General features: G+C 40.4%; 1 protein-coding gene across 2 annotated transcripts in view; it reads right to left on the bottom strand.

Annotated features, from left to right (window-relative positions):
• Positions 1–20,660, bottom strand: part of Ptn (pleiotrophin) — a 98,243-nt gene extending 77,583 nt beyond the window's left edge. For both annotated transcript variants that reach the window (XM_026398569.2, XM_026398572.2), the window contains exon 1: positions 20,412–20,660. The gene's annotated coding sequence lies outside the window, so the exon portion shown is untranslated. The remainder of the gene's footprint in view (positions 1–20,411) is intronic.
• Positions 20,661–21,664: the final 1,004 nt, after the last annotated feature.

Below are 21,664 nucleotides of genomic sequence, written 5' to 3'. Positions count from 1 at the left end.
ATTGCCAATCTTGTTTCCTGCTCCAGGGGGTAGTGAATTACATAACGTATACACAGCTAAACAAGCAAAGAAGTTTCCAGGTCCCCATCCATGTTCTCCTCCATACTCTCAGTTATACCATTTATCAAATTTGCTTAAGGCCAGGCTTTTTATCTGTTCACAGCTTGGCTAAGAATCAAAGAGATGTTTGCTTTGGAAGAATAAAAATCCTTTAAACCAAATATGGTTTGGATGCCTCCTTGACTTTAAAATAAGTCTTTAACCAAATACAGCTCACATTTCGCATTTCATCACCTAAAATGGTAACCCCGTGTGTTTGTTCATCCACACAGGCTCATTGCAAGACTAGTGAGAGTCTTCTGCTATCTTTAATAGTATTTTTCATTGATGTCAAGCTCTTAGATGAAAAGATATTCTATGGCTTTGTAATTTTTTCTATAACAATCCTGTTTTTGCTCGATATTGACTAAAGCTTGACTGGCTTTTCTTGGTTTTAATCAACAGCACACATGGCTTCCTCTTCAAGCTTGACTGGCTTTTCTTGGTTTTAATCAACAGCACACATGGCTTCCTCTTCTTGCCCCAACACTATTAATATCTGTTACTCAGCTGGGCTATGACCACAGACTTTGGTATTCACTTTCGACTGCAAATGTACATATATGTAAACAGCAAAAATTAAACTGATTATTTAGTGCTTAAATTATGAAATAAAAAGTTCTCATACTCTTGAATTAAAGTTCTATCCATAAATTAATTTTTTTTCAATTTGTCTTACTAAAATAGGCCACAGAAGACTAGAATAAGTAAGACGATATGTTTCATATTAATAACTACTTTTTATAAATACATTGTAACACAATTGTCAGTTTTTTTCACTGCTGTGAACAAAAGACCCAACAAGAACAATTTTAAGGAAGAAAAGGTTGTTTGGGGGCTCACAGTTTCAGAGGTCTCAGTCCATTTGAATGGAGTATGGCCAACTCCATTCCTTAGGGCTCTACTTGAGGGGAGGCATCATGGCAGAAGGGTGTGGTGAAGGAAAGAGGCTGAGAACATGGCATCAAAAAGTAGAGAGAGAGAGAGAGCTCCCCTTACCAGGATTAAATATAAACCCCAAGGGCATGCCCCCGTGACCCACCTCCTCCAGCCAAGTCACACCTTACTGCCTACAGTTACCACCCAGGTAATCCCCATCATGAGATTAGCACTGATTAGATTAAGATGCTCGTAACCCAATCAGTTCACCCCTAAACCTTTATGCATGGTCTCCCACATGAGCTTTGGGGTCATTTCCTATCTAAACCATAACAAAGGGCAAAATAAAAACTTTCTACTTGGTCATTGAAATAGTACCAAATAAGACTTCCCAGCTATTTTATCCCAGCCCAGGAGCAGAAACCCATCTGGTTGAAACCCAGAGGCCTTCCCTGACACCCTCCTTACTCACCCACCTTTCTTCCCTTCTAAATCTCATTACCCTCTTTCATGTTTTTCAAAATCCTTGCTACTGTCTACTTATTTGCTTTTAATTTGTTGAGACTAAAAGAAGATACCTTTTATGTCTTTATCCCAGCACTGTTGGGGCTTAAAGAACAGTGTGTGGGCATTCCATAAATAGTTGATGGCTGGGCAAATGGATAAATGTTTTCCATCAGAGACCTCTGCACCCTATTTTTAAAATGTAGCACTTTCTCACAGAACTGTTTTTCAGGAGTGATATGTAGACAGATATACAAAGATGATATAGACATGGCTATGGATGATATATTAGCAGTCCTTCCTTTGCACAGTAGTGTGGAACTATGAAAAGGATCATTGAATCTGAAACTGTGGAAAGCAACCTTAATATTCAGTGGGAAAAATATGATTGTCCCATGACCTTTGAAAGTTTTTGTCCAGTTAGGAAAAATTCTTTTACTATCATCTATAAAAGTGTACAGCAACGAAGATAGAGAGAAACTGATACTTATTTAAAACCATCAGTTGCTTCCTTGTTCTCTTAGTACCCTTTACAATACAGAATGGGCACCTTTTCTCATATTTTCTTTACCTTAGCAAATTTCCATACTTCTTACTAGGTTTGGGTTAGTTCTCAGCATTTTAATTCTGCTCACTCTCAATATTATAAAATAGATTCAAGAATTCCACAAAAGTGAGTTAGTAGGCAGCAGAGTCCTTTGGGACAGCTTCACCCTGTTTGTCATGAGCACCTGTGGTACTTATGTTCTTGATTTTTCCTTTGCTAAATGTTTGCCTCCAGGGGAAGAGTCTCAAACAGCACCAGCACCCATGTTCTCACCTTCAGTTATCTTCTCCAACTCCATTCATGTTGGATTGGAGTTTTATTTAAATTACTTCCCATTTCTTGTGGGCACTTTCATTTTTGTTGGCCAATTTCTTCTTTGGATCACCCATGTTTGAAAAATGTCTTACTGGTTCCCCACTGGGAGACAGATGACAAAACCACATGCCCTATACAAGCTGCCTAAAATGACTAACAGATGCTTGGTGACCAATTGCAGACAGATGACAGCAGGGATGTGATTGGTCACTGACTAGAAAACACATCTGTCATTCATGTAGTGATTTGTAGCCTGAGTAACTAGCAGTGAAATCTGTGCTTTCCTCAATTACTTATCGCTACTTTACTAGAATTTAAGCCATGTTGTCAGAGGACTGGTGTTAATTCAACTGCAGTAACTAAAAGACATGTGTGTTGGGACCATGCAAAGTAAAGATTGTCAGTAATTGAAAACTTAATTTCTCTGCCAAACTTTCGAATGACCTCTGAATAACTTTATATATTACAGAAGCCACTTTAAAAACACAGAAAATTGGGTTCTTATTCTTAGAAGTCACATATCCAAAAAAAAAAAAAAAACATTCTTAATGCTTTTCACTGAGTCACCTTTAGTCATAACCACAGCATGGGTTTAGGAAAACAAAATGTAATTATAGAATTATATACTTGCATTTCACATGGGGAAGATATTAAAACACAGATTGCTGATCCCATCCTCAGGGTTTGGGGCACTATCTGAAAATGCGGCTCTAGTGAGTTCCTGTGTACTCAGATCTGGGAACCACATTTTGAGAATCAGTATCTTAGGCACAATCAGAAGGGAATTTCATAGAGGGGGAAAATCAGAGATTCCATGGCAAGAGCCCAGGCCCTGAATCAAAGAGCTTAAAGTGATCTTAGAAGTCCCCAATTTAAGCCTTTGTTTCACAATTGAGGACAAGAAATCCAGAAAAATTCAAGTGATTTGTTGAAAATAAAGAGTTAGACTGTGGTGAAGTCTGGATCTACACTCTAGAATCTATTCCCAGCAATTCTGGGAAGTAGTTTTGTAATAAGCCCTCTTTTTAATAGATATCAGCTGAACATCTCACACACACACACACACACACACGTGCACACATGTGCATATACGTGCATGCACACACACACACACACACACACACACACTCAGGTCTTTAAGATTTACTGTTCATGAAAGGAGTCTTGAGGTATTAAAAATTAGCATTCCTGAAGTCTCAGCTAAAATTTTCAGATTTCAAAGGTGGAGGCTATAGGCAAAGCGTTCTTTAAGAAGCATTGCTCTCGAATTGTGAAAGCAACATTCTAAGCCACAGATTCTATGAATAGAAAAGAACAGAATGCCAACATTTCTTTGAATGTTTTTACCAAATACTTTCACAGGCTGCAAAATTTCCCCAAGCGATCCTCTGAGGAGGAGGAGGCCACTGTCTGTCTCTCTTCTTGGAGAAACCCGAGATGGGTCTCCTCCACCCTCAGAATCTCATTTTTCTCATCTATAGAGAGGGAAATGATATGAGGATACAATGAGATACAATAAATGAAAGCAATTTGTGAACACTAAAATATTACACCAATATTAGCTGTTAAAGTCATTAGGGAAAAGCCTAGAGAGACTGAAGTTCTTTCCTGAATACCTAATGTGTCATCTACAGATAATGAGCCTTAGAAATACTATAGTAGACTCATCCTGTCAGAAGCTTCCTAATAGGCCAAAGGGACCAGAGGAGGCAAACCCTCAATGAAATCACAGAATGTTTTCCTCATAGGCCCCCAATTACCCGGACCAAAAATTGCTGACTAAGCTGCCTTCCCATCTGGTACCACATTAAATAAAATATATCCTGAGCTAAATGGCTTTCTTAAAGAATATCTAGTCTAATCTCTGTCTCCAGGACATTTCCTGCCTCTTCTGACTCATAATTAAAGTGGGGATTGGAACCCAGATGATTTTGACTTCCTGAGATTTAATTTAGCAAAGCTAAAAATAATAATAATAAAAATGGTCTGTTTACCCTCAATTCTGCCCTCACCATGAAGAAGGCTTCCTAGAGTTGGATTTTAAAAAATACAAAAAGAAGAGAGCATCTTCGTATCCCAGCAGGGCATATGGAGGAGGAAGGGACCCCATTACAAAAGATGCTCCCAGGACAGGGGCCTTTTCACCCTTTTAACCAGTATTTATTGAGCATTTACATTCTGGCTTTCCCTTTCTTGCTATAGAAGTAATGACCCTACAAGACTGTCAGATCATTCACTGGAGCATGGGACAATGACCAGTTTCAGGAGTACAGCCCACATATAATGTTGGTAAATCTGAGCCTCTAAAAGGTACTTACTTGAACTACAGAAGGTTCCCCTAGGCCAATTAGCCCCTTTCAGAAGATGTGGCCTCAAGTTGTTTTATATGCATGTAAAATATCCAGACCTGAGCTTTCTTGAAAGTCCCTGCATCTAAGAAACCCCTAAATAAAAATCAAAGTAAGAAAAGCAAGGCTCCATAAAATAAAACTGTTTACATGGCCTTACAGCATTCGAGGGAAATTATGTTAGAAGAACTCCTGGGGGGGTATCTACAGCCATGAGCTTGGAAATCTGGAGTTGAGGCTGGAACTGGATCCCCATGGACCAGTAGCTACATGGCCAAGACTGTTCCTCATCAGGAGGCCCCACAGGTATTGAGGTTGCCCACAAAGCTCAGAGACACTTGAGGATCCTGTGTAGAGTTCGTACTCAGTTCCAAGGACAATCAAACATCCAACTCCTTCCCTAAATCAGCTCTTGCTGCAGAATTCCCTCTTGCACCCAAAGCACTAGAATTCCCAAGGCGATCAATTTCAACATCTCATTTTTTTATTTACTCTTCTTGATGAATTTTTGATGCACTCTTCCTTCCACCTTTCATCCCAAAGTCTAGGCTCTAGAAAGCTTTTATATTTCCATCATCTTTCTAGAAAGAATCCCTCCTAACTATCCAGTTACACCCAGGCACTATCAATTTGTTCATTCATTTGTTATTGTGGAAAGCTTTTGGGCTAAAACAAAACCCACAGTCAAGTGGGGAGAGAGAATCATTTAAAGTAACTGTTATTTGAAAAGAATGAGGTAAAGATTCACACCATTACCTCTTCCTAGAACTCACATTTTCTCTCTTATATTCTTCAGTCTTTAAAACTTCTGGTTTGTATTTAAAGATTCTAGATCCTTCTGGAAGCTTACCCCATCCTACTCTGCTGATTGAGGTGTCTCTCCTGTGTGCTTCCACAAGTGCCTATCAGAACCATGACACTCGCCTGCTATTTATGTGCCTGCATGCTCCCTGCCACAGAACTGTGTGATCTAGGACAGGAACTGGGTCCTGTTCATTTCTGTATTCCTGACACTTAACATAGAGCTGGGCATGTTGTGTTCCTTACATATTTTTGCATGGATAATGAAAAACTAAAAGTGAAGAATCATAGAAAGTTGTGGAACAGAAAAGGGGGAAAATACTCTATTTAAGTAAGGGGGTAAAGACAATTTTCATGGCAGAGATGGTATTCAAGTAAAGCACTGGAGCATGAACAGGATTTCCAGAATTTAATAAGATCAAGGGCTTGGGGGCGGGTGATACACAGAGGATTACTCATAACCTAACTGATTCTCTCCGCCTCCAAACTGCTACTTCTCTAAAGATAATTTTTCCTACACCTTACTTATACCAAGTTTTTTCTTCTCTCTCTTGTAGAGAACCTTCATCAACTCCTATTCTATCTAACACAATAGAATTCAAGCAAGTTAACTTGCACCAGAAGGATCTTGCTATTATTCCCCAACACTTTTTTCTGACTCTAACTTCCATTTGTGACCACTCTACACAAATCAGGCCCATTTGTCTTCTGACACCAATGTCATGCTTGGCATCACCTAATTCTCCATTTCTTTTACCTCTTTGCTATAAAAACTCTGTCTTTGAAAACCCCACTTCTGCTGGGCACAGTGGTGTATGCCTGTAATCCCAGCAGCTTGGGAGGCTGAGGCAGGAGAATCTTGAGTTCAAAGCCAGCCTCAGCAATGGTGAGGTGATAAGTAACTCAGTGAGACTCTTTCTTTAACACAAAATAGGGATGGGGATGTGGCTCAGTGATTTAGTGTCCCTGAGTTCAATCCCTGTAGCAAAAAAGAAAAAAAGAAAACCCTATTCCTACATAGTCTTCCTTTTTCATTCCAAGTCTTCCACCTCTAGAAAGCTTGACTGAACCTCTTTTATCATTTAATTAAATGCTCTATTGTCTAACTATAAGTCTTCTCTGTCTCTCTGATGAAGGCCCTGCTAATGTGTGCACAGGCTAGGATACTGGCCAAGTCATCTTGTAACATGCACAATGTCTCAGACAGATAATCTATGAATGAAAAACTCTTGTTAATCAAAATATTGCTTTAAGGAGAAATGAGCCCTTTGCTTCATGCAGACATTTTGTGATTCTGAGTGCTCAGATGATAGGTTTACTTAGGACCGGTTCAGAGCGAAGAAAGAAAATTCTTTCAGTGTGGTCTAGAAATCACTGACTTTGTCTATGCAATGAAATAAAACTTTCTACATACTGTTCTGGTGTATCAGCACACAGTAGGGTGACAGTAGATACTGGTCATGTTCCGTATATCTCAAAAAGCAAGCAAAAAAAAAAAAAAAAAAAAAAACTTGAATGTTTTCCCCATAAAGAAAGGATAATGTTGGAAGCGATAGATGCAGTGAGCCTGGTTTGAACATTATTCAGTGTAGCCATGTATCAGAATATCACGTGCACCCTATAAATACGGACAGTCTTTATGCTTTTACATCTGTGTTCAAAACTAATTTTAAATTAAAGCAAAACTTCCTACTTTCCTGTTTCATTGATAGAATTATAACTATGGTTATTTTTGCCTCACATGGCCCCACTAATGACATTTTAACTGCACGACCAGCCCTTGGTGATAGGTAAATCACCTTCGCTGCCTTTGCCCTGGTTCTTGTAATCATGGGGCTTCTTCATGCTTTCTAGTGCTCAAGTTTTGTCCCTCATCAAACTCCATGGATATCAGTCTCAAACCTGAATTATAAGACATTTAGAATGACCGAGGCTCCACACCTCATGTAACAGAGTGACCTCATCACACACGACAAGCTGAGGGGCATGGAGAATCCATCACCTAACCTTTCCCAGCCTCTGAACATCCCTGTCCCACTGCTGGGTGTCCAAGTTTGACAGTAAATGCTTTCCAATGGGAAACTGTAGCAGAATTTCTTTTTCCCCATCCTCTGGTCCCTATTGTGTGTTCAGCTGCAGTGGAACTAGCTGCTAATCAAATCCAAAGACTCTTGTCCATAAACAAACTCGGCATTGTGGCCTCCCCCAGGGCTGGAACACAGCAATCCAACAAACAATTCAGTCAGGTGATGGCAGGTGGAGCATCAGCAGGAGCAGTTCCTGGACATTTCTGCCTGTGCTCCCAGGGGAGCCCTTCCTCAGTAAGCAGCACTGGCTGGTTGAACCACCACACCAGGCAAACTGGTGCTCTTTGTCCTGGAAAGGGGAATGAAACGAATGCAATGAGATGTAGCTAAGAAGATCTGCTCTAATGACAGCATTTGTTAAGCAAGGGAGTGCATTCTCCCAAATGCAGTGTAGTAGAAAAAAAAAAAATAACATAGAGCATATTCCAAGATGAAAGAAGGAAATATTGAACCAAAATACTCACTGGGTCCTTATCATGAAATAGGGAGATGAAAGTAGAAGAGTATGGTATTGAAGACCTTTGTGGTCAGATGTATTGGGGCTTCAATCTCAGTTATGCTTCTGACTAGTTTGTGATATTGGGTAAGTCACTCAACCATTCAGACACTTGGTCCCTTCATTTAGCAGGGGTGGGGGAAAGAGTCTTTACCCTATAGGCCTATTAAGAGCATTTGGCCTAGCACTGATTCTAAAATTTTAGTACCATGGCATCCACCAGATAGGACACATTCAATAAACACAAACTATTGGTACTAATGCGGTGAATGGTGCTCAGGAAAGAAAAAGAGCTGGAAGTGATAAGCAAAGAGCAAGGTCTTCAGGTTCTAGAAGCAATTGGCGGTAGACAACAAAGTCTCCTTGGCCCTGACCATTCCTAGGGACAACACCTCAGAGGTACTAGTGGACACTGAACTTTCACGTAGTGCCACTATCCTCAGAGCATGACAAGGGAACTAAAGACACCAATAGCCAGCATGAAGGCAGATCACCAGATGTGTATTTGTATGTAGCAGGAGACTGGCCTCTGGGTACATGAGCACTGACAATGGAAATACCTCAAAGTACAAAGGATAGAGCAGGAGACTGGAAATGTCAGAGAAAACTGTTGTTCAGGACACAGTTTTTGGCTAGGGCAGCCAGTTAATATTTTACCTCTCTTTGATAGAGAGCTAGGGGTGAGAGCAGAGGGACAGGTAGACACTAAGTGAAAGTTTATTCCAATCCCATGAATTGAACAACAACAAACATGGATTGAGCACCTACTATGTTCCAGTTCTGGCATTGAAAAGAAAAAGGACTGGACACAATTTGCTAGCAATGTATTAGGAAAAGTGAGTTCTAGGAAAAAGATACATACTCCTAAGTAATATTGTGACTTCCTTTGAACAAAATAGAAATGACCCAAGATGATTTGGCAATTGAAGTTACTTTATATAGAAACCTCCAGATGGAAATAATACCAGTTAGATGCTGTCTCATGGGATATAACATAATTCCTGAAGATTTTCTAAACTTGATTAATATTTCCATGCTTTATTCTGTCTAGTATGTTCCTGTTCCTTGAATGCTTCTCAATTGAACTCAATGCTTCTCACTGGACTTTTCCCCATCCTTTTCCACTGATCATCTGATTATCAGTTTCCATAGTTTCTCCACTCACCCCGGCCCCCATATTGAGGATTTTGTTCCTTGCTCTCATTGGTCTAAGCTTCTCTACTCCTCCAATTCGGGGATTCCTGATCTCTTTCCAAGTCTTAAAGGTGCTCCCATCCCACTTCAGTATTGATGTATAATAGATAAAACTATTTGAACTTTCTCAAGGGACAAATTGTAATTTTGTTAAATGCTACCAAGAGTCAAGATAGCAATCCCATGTCCAGTTAAAAAATAATGGAATCCATTTCAGTGTGAGAACAAAAAAAAAAAAAAAAAAAAAACACCAAAATCACTGTAAGAAGAAACGCTCCACCTTCATGTCCTATACTTGTTTTTTTCAATTTCTGTTGGTGTAATGCATGGTAATGACAAAATTGGTTACACCTGTTTATGGACTTGGATAAGGAAGGGGCCAATGTGAGATGGGAGGGGAAGAGAGAAATTTTTATGGTTCAAAATTATATTAGACCTTTTAAAAGAAATGATAGAACCTATACTCTTTTTGAATTGAAACAGAATTGTTTAACATTACTCAGTACAGCTGGTAAACAGCAATCAAGGCAAAAAACAGTCCAGCAAGCTGCCAGACCGATGTACAGACACATCGTGGGCTGAAGGGAGCCTATGTGCTCCAGCCCATGAAAGAAGCCTCTTAGAGTCTTCTTGCTCCATGATCTTCCATCAAGGGTGCACAGGGATGGGGTCAGTGGGCTAGAAGCATTCGGGAAGAGTTGGCTCCAGGTACCAGATTGCCCAACTCTGGCCCTATACCCAGGAAGTGAAGGTCCTAATAGTGAGGAAACTCTTTTCTGGAACAGCTGCTATTGCTTTTGTCTTCAAATACCCGCTCTGAGAACAGCAAAGGGGGTACAGGGTTGCTCCAGAGTTGACTGACTTCATGGGATCATTATGGCAAGAGACATCTGGAGCCCAGAAAATTTGGAAGGCAAACAAGACAAACCCACCCCAGAAATATATCTCCAGGGATAGCCCATAGGACCCAATGACATTTGCCCAATGCATGGTGGAGGGAAACTCAACACCCTGTAAATAGTATTTTCTATAAGGTCTGCAGCTTCTCTTTCCAAGCATAGGGCTTCCATCTCTCCCATGTTCTTGGAGTTTTTCCCTAAGGTTTCAGTTCAAGCCCACTTTTATTTCTTTTGTCTTCTTGATTCTGCTGCCTTTGAAGTTAAGAACTCTCATTTAATCTCTTGCAAAAGCACATCATGGGATGACATATTAGAAACCCACAGCGTTAGCCTGCATTTAGAAATGTGGATCTGTTTAGAGAGAAATTGGTAGAAATCCACATCTACCCACTTATAATTCCAGCTGAATTGCTTTTGATCTACTTCTCCAAACCAAATTTATTTATGACAGCCTTGAACTACATCTTCAAATCCCCAGATATCACATATCAGAAGGCAAACTCTGTGATTCCCTCAACATCAGACTAAAATCGCTATTTTAAAAGGCTAAAAACCCCACTCCAGGCTGAAGTTGCTTGGAATCCTAATACTGGCATAGACAATAAAGGCATTTGACTTTCACTTCTCTGTGATCAAGAATGTGGTTGTCAGACCCAAATTTGATCTGACTCACTTTCAACTAGAGCCAATTGTACACTAGTCATTCCAAATAATAACAGAACAAATAAATAACTCCCTGAAGGGTGCCAAGCCCTAGAGCATCAAAGAGGTTTGTTGGCCCTGCAGTTTACCCACCTGCAGTGCAAGAGGCCCACTCCCATGAACCCCAGGGCAGCTCAGAAGTTTCCCAGGCTCCTGGGACCAGCTGAGGAGTTAGATGGGACCTACCAGAGCCCCGCAGCTGTGTCTTCCCTGGGGAGACTCTCACCCTTGGATATGTGGAAGGGTCCTCCAGGGGAAGAATGGAAGACAGTGTTTAGTCAGCTTGATCTTTAACTGGCACAAGCCAGTTCCTCAGCATTATTGGTTCCCATCTAAACAACACACTGTTTGCTGGGACAAAGACTTTTTTAGTTTGCTGTACCGGATGTTTGCTTGTTTCCATTTTTCTACTTCCAGATTTTTAATGAGAATCCTTAAAGTTACTAAGCAATTTTTTTTGTGATTCTAATTTACCCATATTGAACTAAATAAATTGAATTTCCATCTTAATTGATTCATTTGGTAGCAAGAAATGCACATGTTAATGTGTGTATAGCTGTTAAAAAAACATTGCATGGATCAATTACAATGTTGGTGGAAATGAAGGACACACTATTATGCATGTAAATATTTTTTAAAGTGATGCCAGAAAATATAAAGGTATATGAGAGTGTTAATAATATCTATTTTGAGGATTATGAGTATGTTTTTCCATAAAATGTGAATACCTTGTACTATAAATGTGTATTTTCCTACAATGGGGAAAAGGGCTGTTTCTTTCAGTATTTTTGTATTTTCCTAATAACAATATAAAAATTAAAAATATCCTTTCATTAATTTTTCATATGATTAAAATTAACCAATGTATTCACAAGTTTGACATGGACTGGATAGTATTTGAGAATCTGCATGTTCCCAGAGACATTATTTAAAAGTGAAATTATATTGTATATTTTAAGAAAATGAGAAGAAAGATTTTATTTTATTGGTGCAAGATTTAAGCACATACACTTGTTCAACATGATCTAATAAATCACTTGCTTTATTTCCCAAAGAAGCCTTAGGTTTCCCCATTTGAAGCTCTTTTAAGAAATGCATCGTACAAATTTAAAAATTAAAAAAAAATGCATTCAGCACAGAAGGCAATTTTTTGTAATGAATATATTTTTTCAAAGAGCTAAATTGACCATTGCAATCAGGTTCTCCAAAGCTGCAGGGCATCTTTTTTTTTTTTTTAAGAATTCAAATCCTGGCTTGCCATGGACTTGTGCCACACTTGGCCATTTGGCAGATGTTCGCTACACCTCTGATGATCTTATGCTCACAAATGAAGGTCACCATATGTTAAAACCAAAAAGACAGTTCTGGTACTGGAAGCAGTGGTCCATGGCTAAAACTAGAAAAGGCCATATTCTCAGCAAACAGAGAAGGATATAAGGAAAACATTATTCTAAAAATGCTGTATGGATTGCATTTGTCTTAGCCTGAATGAAGACTTTCTCTGTCATTCGAGATTGTTACCAAATTATATTCCTTGTTGACTAAATCTGCCCTGTGAGGCCCAAAGCCCTGGCTTGCTCTCTGGCCAGCCCAATGTCTTACAGAGAGTCCCATACATGGATGATACCTGCTCTTCTTCCATTATTATAGCAGGGGACAGTTTGAGTGCAGTGAAAGATGTTAAGACCAAATCGAAAACAAGAGAATAACACTAAGAAAGCCTTTTATAATATATCTCTTTGACATTAAGAATGTCCTAACCACTTTTCATTAGCCTTAAGGCAAATTAAAAAGGCAACATCTGGATCCCTTACCCCATCTTCAGAGAAAGACTTAACAGCAGTCAGGGTAAAGAGGACCCCTACACACAGAGCCCCGACCTTGTACTCTTTGGGAGCTTTAGCCAAGACAGTTGAAACTCTGGAGGTGGGACAACTTTCTTTCACAAACAAACACTTTAAATATTTGGACATGAGAAGATACAAATGCAAGCAGTTTTTGCAGGTAGTAAGGAGTGACTATCTACGACCCTCACATTTTTTGTTAAGCTACAGATATCACGAGTGCTGTGTTCTGATCCCTCTGTGTTCTCTCTGGTTTGTTGAACTCAACTAGGTGGATTGATACTTTAGAGTGAAATTCCCCAGGACAACCTTGCTGTTGTCACCTGGGCATCTACTGAAAATGTCATCTCTTGGAGCCCCCTCCCAGAGTCGAGAGAAGCAAAATATGGAATAGGGATCTGCATTTTGGTAAGGTCTGCAGGTATCTGGGATGCATGTGAAGGTAAAAGAGGCACCACTGTTGTCTAAACTGGGTGCAGTTTCCTGACACCTGTAAAGACCTAAATTTAGTGAGAGTAACCAGCTGAAAATCTGGTACATATCATTTAAGACTCTAGAGAAGGAACTAGAATACAGTATTTACTAAAAAGAAGTCATGACTCTTTAATGTATTCTTATCTAGGATTGTCCTCTCACTTTTTTTTTTTTTAAATCTATGACTCAGATTGCCTTCTCTTCATTCCTGTCAAACATCTTTCCTCTTCTCACTTCACTGGGTCAAACTTACCTTCGGGCATCTTAAGCCTTCTCTTGGTATCCTGAGAAAATGACAGTGACAGAAGTAAAACTCGGTAATGAAAAAGACAGAACATGCCCTACTGGGCTTTAATAATGGGAGTTCTTATTCAGTATAATAGTTTACAGTTTATGAATGTTACATGGTGCCTATTTACCTTTCCCACCAACCTTCCAGGTGGACAACACAAGTAGCATTGTCATCAGTTCCAACCAAGAGCTAAAAAATCTAAGCCTGCAGAAAATTTGGTGGCTCATTAGCATCCTAAACTGAACAACAAGAAAAATGGAAATGAAATGCTGCCTCCTGAATCCAAATTCAAACTCCTTCCTGTGGACTGAAGGCTCCATCAGCAGGGGCTGATGAATACCTGCCTATGGGTATTACCAAGGTCAGGGTGCGGTGGCTGCCACTTGGAGTCCCCTGATTGCAGAATGCTCTCTATGATTTTATGGGAAAGATCAAAGTCAAACAGTGCAGGAGTCAGCGGGGAAGGGGCCTTTCATCCAGGGCTGCTTCACCAACATTAACATCTTCTCTTTATTAAGTCCTCTGTGTGTTCAGCACCTTACATCAGTTGTCTCAATTCATACTCACCTGTCAATCCTTGAAGATAAGTATCAGTGCCCCCATGTTAGAGAGAAGGACGTTGACCTGAGAAAGACCACAATATTTTTCTCATAGTCACACAGCTAATAACATGCAAGGTGGCTTGTGGCTCAATTTCTTTGATCTTAGAGCTTTGATATTGGACCATTAGGGCTAATATTTCTAATGGATCAACTCCATCCAGCTTCATTGATTCTACCTCTTAAATCAGAATCACCAAAGTTGGGTCCCAGGCATATGGATGCTAAAATATGACTAGTCAATCTGCTGAACATTAAAGACAGAACCGCTGCTCTGTTATTTGGCCCGTTAGTATATATACATTAGATTTTAGGTTTGAAGTAAGAGGCAACTAGGAGATAAAAACAATTTATTAGCCAAAAGGAGAAGGGGCATTCTGTAAATAATGGAGAGAAAAAATACCCAAATTAGAATTTAAAGATGTTTGTCTTATTACCCACATGTCATTGAATACAGCCCCCTTACCATCTCTGACCCTGAGTTTCTGTATCAATTAAAAAAAAAAATCCTACTCAGCCTGCCTGAGTAAGGTTATTATGAAAATAAGATCGGAAAAAGAATATGGAAAATTCTTAGAAGCAAAGGCCCCCTAGCTACATTGATGTTATGGTGAAATTAATGCTTCAAATAAGTAGTCTTGTTGCTTTGAATAATAAACGGTTTGGAAAAGAAGAGGGAGATTTCTCCATTCTGGAGGTAGCAGTAAGTCAAAAAACATGATCATTGAGAGCGATCCAGGTGGGTAGAGTGTGATTAGCGGAGACACTCCAGAGAGCTCTCAGGTCTGCAAGACACTTGTGTCATTGCCAGTGAAGGAATGAAGGACAGAGCTGGAGAGGCTTCTCCTGGAGGTCTGAGACAGGAAATGGGCACCAGGTGATAGTTAGTAAGGCAAGAGGCTTGGTATAGAAGGCAGTCAAAGGATAGGATCATTTGGAAAAGAATATTCGAGGTCATCTATTTATTTTTTCACTTATTTGTCAGACATCTACTGGACATCTTTCAAGGGCCAGTGCTAGCTCCCCAGGGCTCTCTGAATGAGTGAGAGAGACTCTGTCTTCAAGAGGTGCATGGTGTGGGTGGGTAGAGCTGTGCTGGCAAACTGCCAGCTCTTCAGCAGCAACCTTGCTGACAGAGGGGCCACAGAGGGGCCACAGATGGGAAGATTGGAGGCTTTGCCTTTAAGACCTTTTGTGCCTTCAGTTTCTGACGACTTTACAGATTCACCCACATCCCACAGGTGAAGTAGCTGGATTTGCTTTCTCTGCTTTCTCTCCCTCTGTGTGTATGTTTTCAGTGCAGAGAAGCCACCTCAAGTTTGCATAAATTTTCCTGAAAAAGACATCTAGGGTGGCATGCCTTCAAAATTATATTTATTCTAAACAAACTCGGAGTGACTTCTCAAACTATCACACCCAATCATTTTTTTTCTTCTCTATTATGTGGCAAATGTGAAATGAAAACATCAGAAAAATGATGGTTTCATTTCTCCTCCAGAACAAATTATATTAAAGGAACAAAAAGATAGGGATGCTTTTCAAATAAGCATTTAGTACCGTTTAGTCTTTAACAAGCTTTATTGTTTCTTTTTCTCATAAAAATGTGATTTTCTTTGTCATTGTAGGTGCTTAGGACAAAAATGGGGTGGGTGTATATAGATATATACACACATACATACACACCTCTTGTGTTGAAGTAGTTTGTGTCTTACTCTTACATTACATTGAGTAGACCAAAAACTGATTGAAGACATATTATTTATCTTCATATCCCCTGTCATACTATATGGCACATGGCAGGGATGTCATCATGTGTAGAAGTCTGTTAGGTATAAAAATAAAATAACAAGAATTGCTTTACTTTGCTTCGCTCTCCACCTCCAAATAAGACTGTGGCCAAATGGTTCCCTTCAGTACAGAAGGAAAGAAAGGAAGAAGGAGATTAAGAGAAAGAAGGAAGGAAGAGAGGGAGGGAGGGAGGGAGGGAGGGAGGGAGGAAGGAAGGAAGGGTTGGGTGGAGGGAAGGGGAGGGGAGGGAAGGGACAGGAGAGAAACTTAAAATGTGAGAATAGAGCTCAGGAGAAGACTGAGCATTTTCCTGATAAAAGTTGGAGTTGAAGCTCAAGGAAGAGCTGTGGCAGTGTTGAGGCATCTGAAGAAAGAGAGATTCGAGACCAAATGTCCACTTCAAACATTGAGAAAAAAAAATTAAAGAAGAAAGGAGGACTGGGCAGAGAAGCAGAGAAGTTGTAGCAGGGGATAGCTCGGCAGGGTGGGCACAGGGAAGGACAACCTCAAGAAGCTGGGATCAGCAGACAGTGTTGCTGTGAGGGAATTCATGGAAGAAATGCAAAATCCATCACTTCATGAAATGGCCTGTGACTTTTAAAGTTTGTTGTTGTTGTTGTTGTTGTTGTTTTCAGAGATAGGTGGGGGAATCATGGAGTTTGTTGGAAATCTATTTTAAGAGTTTCTATAAAAAGATTTCACAAGTTAGCACCTCCTGCCAAACACAGAATGTCTAAAGTTATAAAACTGTGAGTCTCAAGATGGTGGAAAGAGATGGACATCATTACCCCAGGTGCATGCATGACTGCACAAATAGTGTGATGCTACATGGTGTACAATCAGAGAAGCGAAAACTCGTGCTGCAATTGTGTACAATGAATCAAAATGCATTCTGCTATCATATATACCTAGTTAAAATAAATAAATAGATAAAAAACTAAAAATAATTTCAAGTTAATTTAAAAAAAAACAACTAAGTTTCTGAGAAAAGAAGCTGCATTGTATTTCTTAAATATGCTACGTTGTTCAGCACGGCATCAGGCACCCTAACATGTGTATAACAAATATGGTTAAATTGGCCACAGCACCAAGAAGAACTGCTTTGTCTGGATGGAGCTGGGAGGTTGAGATGGAGATGAGCAACCCTAGTGAGGCTCTCTGCTAAAGTTAGGAATCCAGGAAGAGAATGAAGCCAATTTTACTGCAGCGATAAGAGTGTAAGCAGACCTTACCAGTCCCTGAATCAAAAGTGGAAAAGTCTAGTGGAGTAGGAAGAGAGCGAATTGGTACTGAAAACAGATTTAGGCTAGAAGTAACTCTGAGAACAAAGAGCTCAATTGTTAGTTACTATCACTCACTTCTTTCAAGATTAATACGCAAAAAATAGATTTCCTTTGTTATTATTGTTATAGTATGTATGAAGCTTAAGAATCTAAGAATTCTGCTTTTAGGAAACTCACCATGATGAATAAAGAATGCTAGAAGTAATTAAATTTTATTTCTCAATATATTTCAAACATGAACCATCACTGGATTTCTTGCCTATCCTTAAGACAGAGAGATTTATGGTGATTGTTACCTATATGATAAATCCATAATATTACCATAATTATAATGTCCTTTAACAATGTTTCATCATAACTATCTTTTTAACCTACAGAATCCAAAATGTTTATAAAAAGATTGTTAAATTTTACAATCTAGAAGGATCCTAATGATACCATGAAAATTTCAGCACATATAAGACTGAACCTGAAATGGATGGAAAAATGGCCCAGTGGGTAGAAACTTGAATTGGCCATAAACATCAGGAATGGAGAACAAGCTTTCCAAAGTGAGGCCGTGGCCCAAATTCCACTGAAGCCAAATGACTCTGGGTAGAAAAAAGTAGTCCAAGCTTGTAAAAAGAAGTCCCCTATCTGCATATTACTCGACCTCCACTCCTAGGCAATGGCCTGGCCTGATGCCAGGAGGACACAGCAGCTTTTCCATTTATTTATTAGAATATCAACCGGAGGAGAAAACATGCTGAACTTTATGGAGAAACTCAACTAAGCAAAGCATGAGCTAAGGCAGCTGAAGGCTCTTGGTGAGCAGGGGCTGCAGAGCAAACCACACCTCTAAGTTGTGTGAGATGGGGGAGCACATTTGCATGGTCCCGATGGTCTCAATTTGGACATCACGCCCCCCCCAAGAGAAATCAAGGACAACTCCCTTGTCACTATGTTCAGTGTTTGCAAAACTGTATTTTATATTCTGACTTCTGACTTCTGACCCTCAATGTACCTTTAACTCGTAAAACCATTTTGAACAAGCCAGCTAAGTCAGTTTGCTGGGGAAATTTTGAGCAGTAATAAAATCCCCACATCACAATTAGAAGTCTGATCAGAATTCACCTGAGAATGTCATCTAGGTGAGAAAGCAAGAATATCTTCAAAGGAAAATTAAACATTTAAGCCCAAAATATTTGATTTCACCAATGAAAATGATTGAAGTGTTTGGGGATCTTATTTCTCTTATGTTCTTTTCAATGATTAGGTTTTATGAAAATTCACAGTTGGGCATTGACTTATGTAGAATAATAATTTTTTAAAATGCCCACAAAATTTAAAAATGCAGATCTTGTTACAAATTGCTGTATGTGAAGACCAAATAAGGGACATGAAAACTCCCAATAAATTACTAAGTTTATTATTCCAAATTTCATAGAAAGAGACCCAGGAAAGCATAGCATTTTACATTTTATAAAAGATACATTATACAATATATAGTCAGATATATTTTATTATTCCCATTCTCTATGATATCTCATTTAATAGCCAGATAATTAAAAAGCCATATGTTCACAGTAGTTTCATTTCTGTCATAGCTGCACTTTTGAAAAAAGATACATTTGTTCCCACAAGCACATGGTTAGAATCCAGCATCTAAGGTGTTACATATTGGCTTCAGGAGTGAGCTCCCTCTTAAGGTTGTTCACTAAATAGGGGGCAAATGTCCTGAAGAAGATTCATGAGAGGTAGGAGAAGGAAGGTCACCATCTAAAGACGTAAAGTACATTTTCAAAAACATAAAGCACAAGAGAATAGCACTATGGTTTTCTAAAAAATAAAATAATTAAAACATCTCAACCTCTGGTACAAATATCTCAGGTTCCATGAGGGAGAAAAAGATAGTATTCCCCCATAATTACCTTTGAATTGAACTGCACTCTGTTTTTGATGATTTGGTCTTTAAAGCACATAATTTACTAAAAAGGAAAATAAGGAAGATGGCAAATACAAGTTTTATTTCCTATATTGGCAGACTTCTCTTTTGTTTCACTCCCATTACCTTTTAATTTTCTGCAAATCAATTCATTTCCAGATGATCAAAAGGCTAAAATGGGCTCTGCTCTTTCATCAATTCCACATTTGTCTAGGATCAGGAAATTACTCCATTATGTTATTAGTTCAAAAGCTTCTCTTGGTAGTTCCTAAATCTCCTCCCAGGCCCTTCCCTCCAATTCTCTCTCTCTCTCTCTCTCTCTCTCTCTCTCTCTCTCTCTCTCTCTCTCAATGCAGGAGCAAAATGCCTGACAACACTTTAGGAGAGATGCAAGAAATGCTAAAAGACTAGGACTTCGATATTCCTTCACATTATTCATTCCCTTTCTCATGGCCCACCCACAGAGAAAGGTATGGTATGTGAGCATGTGTGTGTGAGTGTGTGTGTGTGTGTGTGTGTGTGTGTGTGTGTTCAGGTTCATGTTTCACCCTTTCAAAAAATATTTTGTTAACTTATTAGAAGCATCAACTCTGAAATCCTAAGTATCTGGCAAATTGGAAAACAACGCACACCAGGTTTATGTGGGTGAAATTAAAAGTTCAAGTGCCTGTGTGCAGGGTGGTTATTAAAATTAGCATTCAAATGAGAGATGGGATTCAAGGTGTGTCTTTGAAACTTTGGACTGAACCACTTCTGGACTACCAAGCAAGTCCAGGAGTGTCAGCCAGCAGCCCTGGAGATGTGCTGTGTCAGCAGGCACCAGGACCAACCAGCCCCTGCACCACACCTAGAAATGCCAACCAAGAGACATGGGTTGCAAACTCTGGGGCATCCAGAGAAGCAAAGAGGAAATGGGGGAAAGAGACATCTCTCTCTCTTTCCCACCCTCTCCCTCTCCCTCTCACTCCCTCTCTCCCTCCCTCTCAGTCTACCAGCCTCAGACACACCTACCAAAGCTCCAGGTTTTGGGAACCGTTCCCTCTAGGGCCCACACCAGCGTGTTCCCCAGCAGATAGCTAGGACACCATCCCCAGGCCCCACACAAGCTCGCTTAACATTGCAAACGCTTCCCTTCCTCCCATCCAAGAGCACCCTAACCAGCCTGATCCGAATCCCCCCAGATAAGCCTCGGGTTGCCTCTGGAGCAAGTCAGTGTTGAGAGCAGAGGCACCAGGCAGCCTCTCTCCCACTCCTACCACCATCATCCGCGGGCGGCCCCGAAGTGGCACCGGGATCGGAGACCCCAGTGAGGGATCGCGCGTTCCCTCTCACTTACTTTGAGTTGCAGACGTCCTCGGGGCGCGCAGGCTGCCTTTGTTGCACGGGGCGAGGTCTGTCTGCCGCGGCGGAGTCCAGGTAGGGCTCGCTCTGCTCCCGCCTGGGCGGCTGCCGCTCGGCTCCTCCTGGACGGATGGCTCTGGCTTCTTTCTTCTCCTCTCTCCACTTTGGATTTTCCTACGCTCTGGGGCTCCCTTGGCGGGATTTTTGGACTGGAAGGCGGGGAACCTGATCCTGCCTTTGACTCAATTACTCCCTGACTGGGAGGGGACGGAAGGGAAACGGAGAAGGGGAGGGCTGAGAGGACGCAGGCTGGGCGAGGGAGGGAGAGCGCTTTGGCCCGAGAGCTGATTGGGAAGCTTATTAAAAGCAGAATACTCCAGGGGCAGTCTCTCCCCACGGAGCACGAAAAGGGATTTGAACCAAGAGGCCAGGAGATGCAAGATGGTTTTGTTTTCAGCAGAGCCCCAACACGAGATTTCTTTTCCAAACTCCATGCACGACCTATTCTTTCTATGGGTGCCTGCTCCTGTTTACCGAGTAGGATGCCTTAAAGGGGCAATCGATGGCATTTTAGCTGAGAGTTTGGGATTTGCACAATTGAAAGGATGATATTCGAGATGAAAAAAACACAGTCTTCAAATCCAGCCGCTCCTTCCTCCCCCCCCCCACAACCGCCCTCCCTGCACCGAGCCCCAGTTAATTTCAGCTGTCAGTCGCAGCCCACCTGCAGTCACAAAACCTGCAAAGTACTTTTTCTGGATTGTCACAAAGAGTGGCAGATCTCTGAAAGTTCCCAATTAAGTGCCACTTCCCTTTAGGGGGCTTTTTCCTTTTGGGGCTTCCTGGAGCCTCTAGTGACCTATTTAGTGACATGATTCTGCAGCACTCAAGAATTCAGGGGATTAATCCAAGGGGCTCAAACTTTGAGGTCTGTAAAACGCAGAGATTGGAGATCCTGTCTTTCTGGAACTTGCGTTTCTTTTAGTTGAAGAAAAAGGCTAAAGTAATAGATCTAGGGTCCAATGAGTCTCCCATAGACCAGTATCTATGATATAAATGAGATAAATTATAAAAATGAATAGGAAGCATAAAACGTATTTACCCAAACATTTTCAAAATGTAAGTATTGAGATTTTAACCTCATTCATTAGTTCTTTCCTGCTCCTCAGCTTGCACCTTTTATTTCCTTTCAGTTTATTAGCTGCCACCCTCAAATTAGTTGTAGAATATACTTCCATTTCCCATAGT

This window comes from Urocitellus parryii, chromosome 3, assembly GCF_045843805.1.
Source record: "Urocitellus parryii isolate mUroPar1 chromosome 3, mUroPar1.hap1, whole genome shotgun sequence".
Classification (NCBI taxonomy): Eukaryota; Metazoa; Chordata; class Mammalia; order Rodentia; family Sciuridae; genus Urocitellus; species Urocitellus parryii.
This window is presented reverse-complemented; position numbering and strand designations above follow the sequence as displayed.